We start from the raw sequence: 9,544 nt of genomic DNA on the forward strand, positions 1-9,544 counted from the left end.
CTAATAGACTCTAAGTCTATGTGACTGACCTCATCATTGCTTCAAATAATCATAGAGTCTTAGAACATTAGAGTTGGCGGGGGGGAATGGCAGGGAGGGAGAGACTGAAGAAATCTTCTAATCCAATGGTTCTCAAGTCTGGTTGCATATTAGAATCACCAGAGCAGCTTTAGAAATTACCAGGGTGTCAGGTTTGATCAGGCAGTCAAAAAAAGGACTTGATAGTTGGGGCTCAGGCATCAGCATTTTTTAAAGGCTATGCTGAATTCAAATGTGAGAATACTTGACCTAGTCTAGCTCCCTATGTTCCAGATGACAGAACACCAGATCTAGGGAGGTGATAAGAGTGCACTGGGTTCAAATAGCTAGCTGTCAGAGCCAGGTCTGGACTTAATTCTTGCAATACATGTGCTCTTCTCCTTATACCAGAGATGACAAAGAGTGTTCAGCTCATGTGCCCACTCTGATTGGCTTCTAGGAATGCTCTGATAAGGTTCCTGCATCTGAATTTGGCTTGGCAAGAGGAGAATGTGTTGACTAGCAGCAGTGTCTGGCATGGAGGAAGGACCCAAGGGTGGTGTTGAGGGTTGGCCACCCCTGTACACTGTGCTGCAAATTTTCAATACCTTCATGTACTTATTGCAATATTTTTCATCCTTAGGGCTTTTCTGTTTAATGAAGCAGAGAACATATCATATTTCAATACGAAACAAAATATTGAGAAGAGAGGGCATTTAGAAAGGAGAGGCAGACATCTAACTTTTTGGACTATGACCATCTTGAATACCCATGACAGACAATTTGTATTTTTTTCAGCCTGTGGGCTTTGACCATTATTCTGGTTAACAAAAATATCTGTGGTATTGATAGAAATAGACATTGTTATAAAAACTTTGATTTAATTCCAGGATTTGGAGGCTTTGTATTGGCTTTCTAAAGAATTTTTAATCTCCCTAGGATGAAGGACCATTTGAAAAAATGTTCCAATCCCTTGGGAAGTGACACTTTAGTAAAATATGGTGAAAACATTACTAGAAAAATTAAATAAAAATTCCAAAGATATGCACAAGGCAAGCTATAATTTTTAATAATTCTATTCAACAGACATAATTAATTACTGAATTGCTATCCTAGTTTCTCAATACTGTTTTTTCAGTTTTAGTACTTATCCTATCATAAACAGGTTAGACTCACTTCATAGTCCAGCAACTGTCCATAGACCACGCTTTAAGTGAAACTTATCTAGAGCTTGCTTTGCTTCTGCAACAATAGACAGGTTGACTATCTTACTGTCCTCATGTCTTAAGTTGTGGGGGGTTGCAGTGTTGATATGCAGCAATTACTGCAGTTCTGAGACACATACAGTCTATCCAAATCGTAAACTTTTAAGAACACTAATTGAAATATACACTTGAAAATAAAATTTATTATATGTGTATTCATGTAATGTGCTTTTGTTCTGAATTTATTTTAAGAGTTCTCTATCTGGGTAATTTTATGTAATTAGAGATTATTGATGCTTATACTTTTACTCCTGTGCGAGGATACACACACAACATTTGGCGCAGATTAGAGAAGAAGGCTAATTTAAGAGACAATCATATGGAGTGTTGAACAACTGTGTTCTACAGTCTGAAGTTCTTTCAGATGACTTTGGGAGGGTCGTGTGTCCTCTGGACAGTGCAGTGGTTTATTACAGGGGTCAGTAAACTTTTCTCTAAAGGAACAGATAACAAATATTTTAGGATTTGCTATCCAGATATAGTCTCTGTTGTACATTCTGTGTGTTCTTTATTTTTTATAACCATTTAAAAGAGTAAAACAATTCTTAGCTTGGGGGCTATATAGAAAGGAATGTCAATAATATCTCAATTTTTAAAAAAAGGATATGAGGTAAACTTGGCTCACAAGCCATAATTTACCAAACCACGTTTTATATCCTGCTAAAACTGGAAATCCAACTCTTTTGATTCAATTATATTGGTATGAGTTAACTATTGCTGTGTAACAAATGCTCCTCAAACTGAGGATCTTAAAACAACATTTCTTATCTCATAGTTTTGTGAGCCCAAAATCCCGGTACAGTTAGCTAAGTACCTCTGGTTTTATTCCCGCATGAGGTTCAGTCAGCTGATAGCTGGGTCTGCTGTCTCATCAAAAAGTTTGGCTGCTAAGCTCACTTATATAGTTTTTGGCAGGCCTTGGTCTCTCAACATGTGGACCTTCCATGAGGCTGCCTTGTGACATGGCAGCTGGTGTCCCCTTGAGTGAGTAATCTGGGAGAGTGACAGAAATTAGGCAAGACAGAAGTCATAGTCTTTATCACCTAACCTCAGAAGTGAGTTCCCATCAGTGCTATTACAGAAGCCAGCCTGCACTCAAAGGAAACGGATTACAAGGGCTTGAATACCAGAAGGCATTGATCATTGTGGGTCATTTAGAGTCCGCCTACCCTAGTAGCCAAGTCTCTTGTCATCAGTTCCAACAGGATACACATCTCTCAGTTACAATTTTAAAATGCTGTCTGGTTTCTTCCATAAACATAGTGTGCAGTTATTAAAATGTGCACCATGACAAAATATAAAAATAAATTTGAAAAGCATACTATAAGAGTTTTCATTTTGGGATAGCCAATTATTGAAAAATGTGATTTCTGCATAAAAAATATAAAAAGTTATTTTGCTATCCAGTAGGTTTAAGAGGTACTCATGATGACGATAACAAAATTAACTGATACATTAAACTTTGGAGTAGTTTTAAAATAATCATTGAGCACTAGATGCCTGGAATGGTTTGATATGTTTTTCTCACAACAACCATCTGAGGTAGTTCACTTTGATCCCCTTTTTATAGATAGAGAAATTGAGGCAGGCAGAGGTCAAGTAACTTGGCCTAAATTTTACAGCTAATGGGTGAGGGGTCAGGATTCAGACCTGAGTGTTCTGACCCCAGAGCCCTGACTCCCACTGAGCCGTGAACACTATCCCACAATTTTAATATCACTTGAAGATTGGAAATAGTTCTTATGATAAGTCAATGCACTCACCAGTTAGAAAAACCACAATAGGGCTTTTTCTGAAAGTATTTTAAGGTGGACACTGACCCCAATGACAGAGGGGAAAAATGCAAAATATTAGCAGCTTCAATATTATTGTGTGTCTAGCAAATATCATGGAAGGGGGATAAAAGTCAATACCAACTTATGTCTCTTTCTTCAAAGGTATTTCCCCAGGAAGGTGCCCACTTTGTCTGATTCTAAATCTATAACCCTTCTAAAGATCTGAACTATTGATTTTTATAGTCCCAAGAGAATTATTTCTATATAAAACAAGAAGGATTCCAGTAGCTAATGTGCTCTGAAAATGCACCATCTTATATCCAATGTTGATAAACAGTTTATGGGACTATGGTATTTTATGGATTCTGAATCAATATTACTGGGTGTATTACTGATGATGAACTGACAACAGAAAAGAGTTATTCTAGGATAAACACAGATTTTGTACGTAAAAAGACTCTGAAGATATACTCTTAATTTTTACTATAATTTCTAAGGACATTTTTGCCCATAGAATTCTTGTCCTTTTGATTAAACTGATTTTTATTTAAGAAAATAATCTTGTAAACTTCTGTTTGCCTGAGTAACAAAATTCTTCTCATTCTCACATTGCTGTGAGAGAGTTAGCAGTGGTTATGGTTTATTTTTTTACTGAAAATTAGGCAAAATAATTGCAGGCCGTCAGTGGCACACCCACACCAGACCTCTAACCTTACATGGGGGAGGCACTGCTGTTCACCCATTAGCCTCCGTGCACGTGGGAGGCAATTGCTGCAGCAGCATCTTTGTAGGTAGATGATACAGAGGTGTCACATATTGACATCTGGCATACAAGTTAACATTTCATTAATTTTTTAATGAATGACTAAATGAATAAATAACAAGGCAAAAGCAAAGATGGAGAACAACTACAGGAAGAGTAGGTTTTAGATCATGACTTTAAAGATCAATCCCAAGCTACATACTATCCTCTTCTTTTGGGCTTTTGGGCTTCATAATACAAGAGCTGATTTTATACAGATTCAGGAGGTTTAGGAAAAGTTACTTAAGCTTTATCAAGACCAACTTTCTCATCTGTAACCTAAAGATAATATCTATAATCCCACTTAATAACAGAATTAAATAAGAGAGTGCATGGCACCCAGTAGTCACTTGATTAACTTATTTTGTTTTCTCTGAATTCTATTCTAGCAAAGAGCTGTAGATTCTCCTCCTTGCCCTCCGCCCCCCCCCCAAAAAAAAAATCATGGCAACCCTCTGTCATCTCATCTCAGCTTGGTGTTGGTGTCTTTCGTGGTACACCCACAAGCGTGCTTTCTTCTGCTTTGACATTGCTCAAGATTTCACCAAAAAATGGCCTACAATCCCTGAACTCCAAGGAAGGAGTAAATTAAAACTGCACTGAGGACCTTAAGAGTCATAGCACTTGGGAGAAAAGGCCTCTACATAGCAGGGAGGTGGGTTAAGTCCATGGAGTGATGCACAATGTGGAGGAAATGCAGATGCCACAGGGGAAGAAGGAAACAGGAGGCTCGAGCTGCCAACATGGCATTCAGTTTTGCGGAAACCTCCCCTGCCTAATAGAATCAGGTTGATGTTCAGCTATTCTGATTCTGTCTTTTTGTCATGCTGGCCCAGAATCAAAGCCATGGAAAGGACATTATCTACTTTCCAAACTCTCTGAGTCACAGTTAAAACAGCTGAGGCCCAGGAAAATGCTCAGAATCATAGTCAACACAAGAACCCAGGTCTCCCACTTCCTCAAATTGTCTCTTCCTCAGATTTTAGTGTCTGACTTCCTGTCCCAATTAAGTTAATTGTATGATAAATCCAGTAAATTGCGTTCAATCCCATACAATGACAGTTTCACAAGTATCCATTTTCAGGGTGCCCTAACCATGTAGGTCCCTGTAAGAAAATGCAAATGAAATAGTCCATTGTAGGCAGGACAGTTATGGGCACACCCTCGCTGCTAAATGAAAACACTGTTACCCAGGGCCTCTCTGTACATCCACTTCTTGCCATAGACCTTTCATTTCTTTCCTAATGGCTTTTGCACAGTAAGAAGTACACTCATCAATAATGCACATTTTTCAGGCATAGTAAAAATGTTTCTGAAAGGCTATTAATGCAAAAGCAAAATGCCCACATTGCAAACACTAATCCCCCATTTATTTTAACATTTTTTTCTTGAAAGTACTTAAAACTAAGTCTGCCTTTTTAAAAAATCCAATAGAAAAAGGTCACTTGAAAGACCAGCAAAAGTGCACCCATTTGGAAGCCTTAGACATGCAGGAGTTTGTCCAATAAATAATGATGGGGGGCGTTTTTTGGTTTGTTTTTTGGTGTATGTGTGTGTGTGTGTGTGTGTGTGTGTGTGTGTGTGTGTGTGTGTGTTTACTTTACAACTCACACAGCTAATCTCTCTTGGAATCTGTATGAAAGATGATAAAAATACCATGAGCTAAGATCCAATCCCAAAAAAATTTTAAACAAGAGTACATTTTTTTCTGTGAAGTTAGGAAGCCCCAGAAAAGTAGGGTGTATACTGGGAAAAGTGACAGACCCGTAACATTAGAATAGGGATGGTACCAGTATAATGAGAGAAACCATTGCTTGGAATCAGAACAGCTATATTCTTCTCTCAGCTTCCAGTCCCCACACCCCTGGAGTACCATTCTAGACAGTGATGAACTGTGGTCTCAATTCCCTTATTAGCTGTAAGACCTAAAAATTATATGTGCAATTAAAAGGCAAAATGCTGATATTACTCATAGGAAGCCCTTTGTACATTAGCAAGGTACAAAAGTCTGCTGACACTTTGCAACAGAGATAGTCAGCAGGGCAGAAGATTAATAGAGCCTCATAAATTTGCAGGGTGAATACAGTGGATGGGGCAGAATAAGCATGTTGTGTTAGAGATAAATAAAGGGCATGGTCAGCTTGACAAAACATTTAACAAGGAACACAACCAGTCCTTTTATGCAATTTGCTTGGCTGGCATTAGTCTGTTTTATATAACTACACATTATTAGCCCACAGCAATTGCTGCTCATGTCACAAAGGCCTCTAGCATGGCCAAGGCACAATGTGATTGGTTACACATTCTATCGTGCTGCCTTGTCTGGTTACTTTCTCAATCAAAGACCACCTTGACAGCAAGGGTGGCATCACACTCTGGGCTGGTATTCTCTTGGGGTTGATGGGTTGCAATCTCATTTCTTTGTGCTTGAATCACTTGAATGCAAACAAAGGAGAGAACTAAAATTCCAAAGCAACACAGTACAGGAAATATCCTGGAAAGCTACTCATCACGATTATTTCTGGGATTTCTATGATAGGAACTGGTTTTATTTTTTAAAAAATAGACCCATCTAGTGAGTTCATTAAATAACCTCTATCCACCCTTTCCCTGTGATTGCCAGCTTACAAAATGCAATTTGTTTTGTATCATTTGTTGATTAGATATCAGAGAACCTCAAGGGATTTCAAATTTACTTTCTCTTTGAAATAATTCCCAAGGGAAGGAGCTTATTGCAATGGCTGCTTTTGAGAGCTTGTTTGGAGGTTCTAGCAGGGGAGCGCAGCTACTCGTATACCCTTGACCGAAGACCGGTCCTCTCCTCGGGGGGGAAGGTCGTCCTCTTCGACCGAGCGCGCAGCTTCGGGAGGGACGCACATGGATCGGTGAGGGAGGAGGGGGACACCCGCCTAGCCAGCCAGATCAGCCGAATCAACCCTGGCGATCAATGGGGTGACAGATGTCGCAGCCAGATCGCCCTCACATCCTAATGGCTGCTTTTGGAAAGTGATACAAAAATTCCTCTTGAGAGTAACCTGTCTTGCAGGGAATTTGCCGTTTCCTAGTAGAGCTTGTCTCCTACATTGCAGATCATGAATTCGTTGAACAAATGCCTCAACCCTGACTGGATGCCATGCTCATAAAACAGGCAGCAAGGCCCACTGCTATGGGAAAGATGGAGTAGCCACAAAGGAAAATTCAGCTTCTAAGTAGCTATTTGGGTCTGAGAACAATAATCACGTGGTCTTACAACTGTCAAAGGCAGCCTGAGACTTTCCTATGTGAGAAGATGGCATCCAGGACTGGGAGATCACCAGGGCTCCATGCAGAGGACAGTCAGAGCACATCTAAACAGAATACTACTTACGTTTTAAAGAAATTGTTTAAGGGGCCCTACTTGGTCTCCTCCTCTATCCAAGGAACTTGTTAACTGTGCAGATTTGTGGCTCTCACACCCGGAGATTCTGACTCGGCATGATTGGGATAGGCCACAAAATCTGTATTTTTAGCAAAACCCCAGATGATACTGATGCAGGTGGTCACTTGAGCATCCTTTTAGCAATCCTGCAGTAGGTTGTTAGAAGAGCTCACAAGCATTGGGGGGATTTGGTAGGGGAGTGATTCTAACTTCTTTTCTTTCCCCGGATAGAACTGGTGGACATGGAAATATGGTGGTCCTTCCTGGGTCAATTTGTTTACCATCTAGATTTAATAAGTCCCAACTTACTATAAGCTTCATATTGTGATAAATGCCAGGTTCTTTTTCCTCACTATGAAGGATATGGGCTTCACTCTTGGCAGGAGAGCACTGTCCATTCGCAAAACAAAATACCCTCTGCATCTGCATAAAGGTGGAGATTTGTATGACTTAGTCCTCTGTCTAAATTTAGGAGCTGTATTGAGCATTAGAGAGTTTGGTCACTTAAGAATAAAAGTGAGGAACCTAAAGGGCCAAGGAAGAAATGGTGTATGACTTGAAAAAGCATTGACTTTTAAAAGCTTATTGCTAAGCTATTGTTTACTGTGGTCCTTCAAGAAAGAGCTTTTAAAAAAGAGACACTAGATATGGAAATCCAACGTAACATTTATTTACGATTACATCTTTTATAGTCCAGCAGACACACCTTCGAGAACCTTCCTTCATAGTGACAGAGAATCATAGCCACACAGGCTCCCTGCTTATAGATGACTCCTCAGGTACACACTCATCAGCGTCCCTACAACCTACCTGGGGTTGCTTTTCATAACATGATTTCCCCAACTGCCATGCTCTAGTAAAGTAACCAGCACTTGTTTTGTTCCTACCTAATGTTCTTGTCTCTTCTTTTCTCATGGGTGTGTTGGTGTTGTGGGGCGTAACTGCTTAAAATAATGGTCATTGGACTCTGACTTCTGAACAAGCAGATCTGGTTCTAGGAAATGCTGCTACACAGCTGTCAGTAAGAACCCTTTAAGACTTCTTGGGTTAGAAATATATGTTGGTGCCTTACTTAACAAGAACTATAATAAAACTCTCACCTCAAACTTTTGTGTTCTGTTATTAGTAAACAAGACTGATTATTTAAAAGACTCTTTTTCCTCTCTCACTTCCTTTTAAATTTATGAACTAAATAATGCACCCTCACCAAGGAATAGGCTTGCCACTAACTTATCACAAGCAATGTTAAGGAGCCTCAGCCATTCAGATGTTTAAATATGGTTGCTAATCAGACTGAACATTGTTCACCATCTCCTGGACCTTCTTGGCAAAAGCCTCATATAAAAATGTTTTGTATATTGGAAAGTTCCTAAGGGAATAGATCTTAAAAGATCTCATCACAGGGAAAAACATTTATAACTATGTGTGTGAAGGACGTTAACTAGAATTATTGTGGTAACTAGTGGCCTGGTGCACGAAATTCCTGCAGGGGGGCGGGGGTGTTCCTCAGCCAGGCCTGCAACCTCTTTAATCTGGGACCCCTTGGAGGATGTCCTATGGGATTGGGCCTAAACCGTCAATCAGACATCCCTCTCACAATCTGGGACTGCTGGCTCCTTTGAGGATGTCCTATGGGATTGGGCCTAAACCGGCAATCAGACATCCCTCTCACAATCTGGGACTGCTGGCTCCTAACCGCTCACCTGCCTGCCTGCCTGATCGCCCCTAACCACTCTGCATGCTGGCCTGCCCCCCCCACCAGCCTTCTATCCCCCAATCGTCCCCCACTGCAGGCCTGCTCACCCCATCTGCGCCCCCCTGCTGGCCTTATCACCCCCAACTGCCCTCCGCTGTTGGCCTGATGGCACCAACTGCCCTCCCTTGCCAGCCTCATGGCCCCCAACTGCCCTCCTCTGCTGGCCTTATGGATCCCAACTTCCCTCCCCAGCTGGCCTGATGGCCCCCAACTGCCCTCTCTGGCCAATCTCCCAGAAGTTCTCCTGATCTAACTAGCATATTACCCTTTTATTAGTATAGATTATTTCACAACTAGAGGCCCAGAGCACAAAAATTTGTGCACTCGAGGGGGGTGGGTCCCTCAGCCCGGCCTGTGCCCTCTTCAGTCTGGGACCCCTTGGGGGATGACCACCTGCTGGCTTAGGCCTGCTCCCCGGGGAATTGGGCCTAAGATGGCAATCAGACATCCCTCTGGCAGCCCGGCAGCCCGCAGGGGCTGTCCACCTGCCAGCGGGGAGCAGGGCTAAAA

This window comes from Myotis davidii, unplaced genomic scaffold (genome assembly GCF_000327345.1).
Source record: "Myotis davidii unplaced genomic scaffold, ASM32734v1 scaffold268, whole genome shotgun sequence".
Lineage (NCBI taxonomy): Eukaryota > Metazoa > Chordata > Mammalia > Chiroptera > Vespertilionidae > Myotis > Myotis davidii.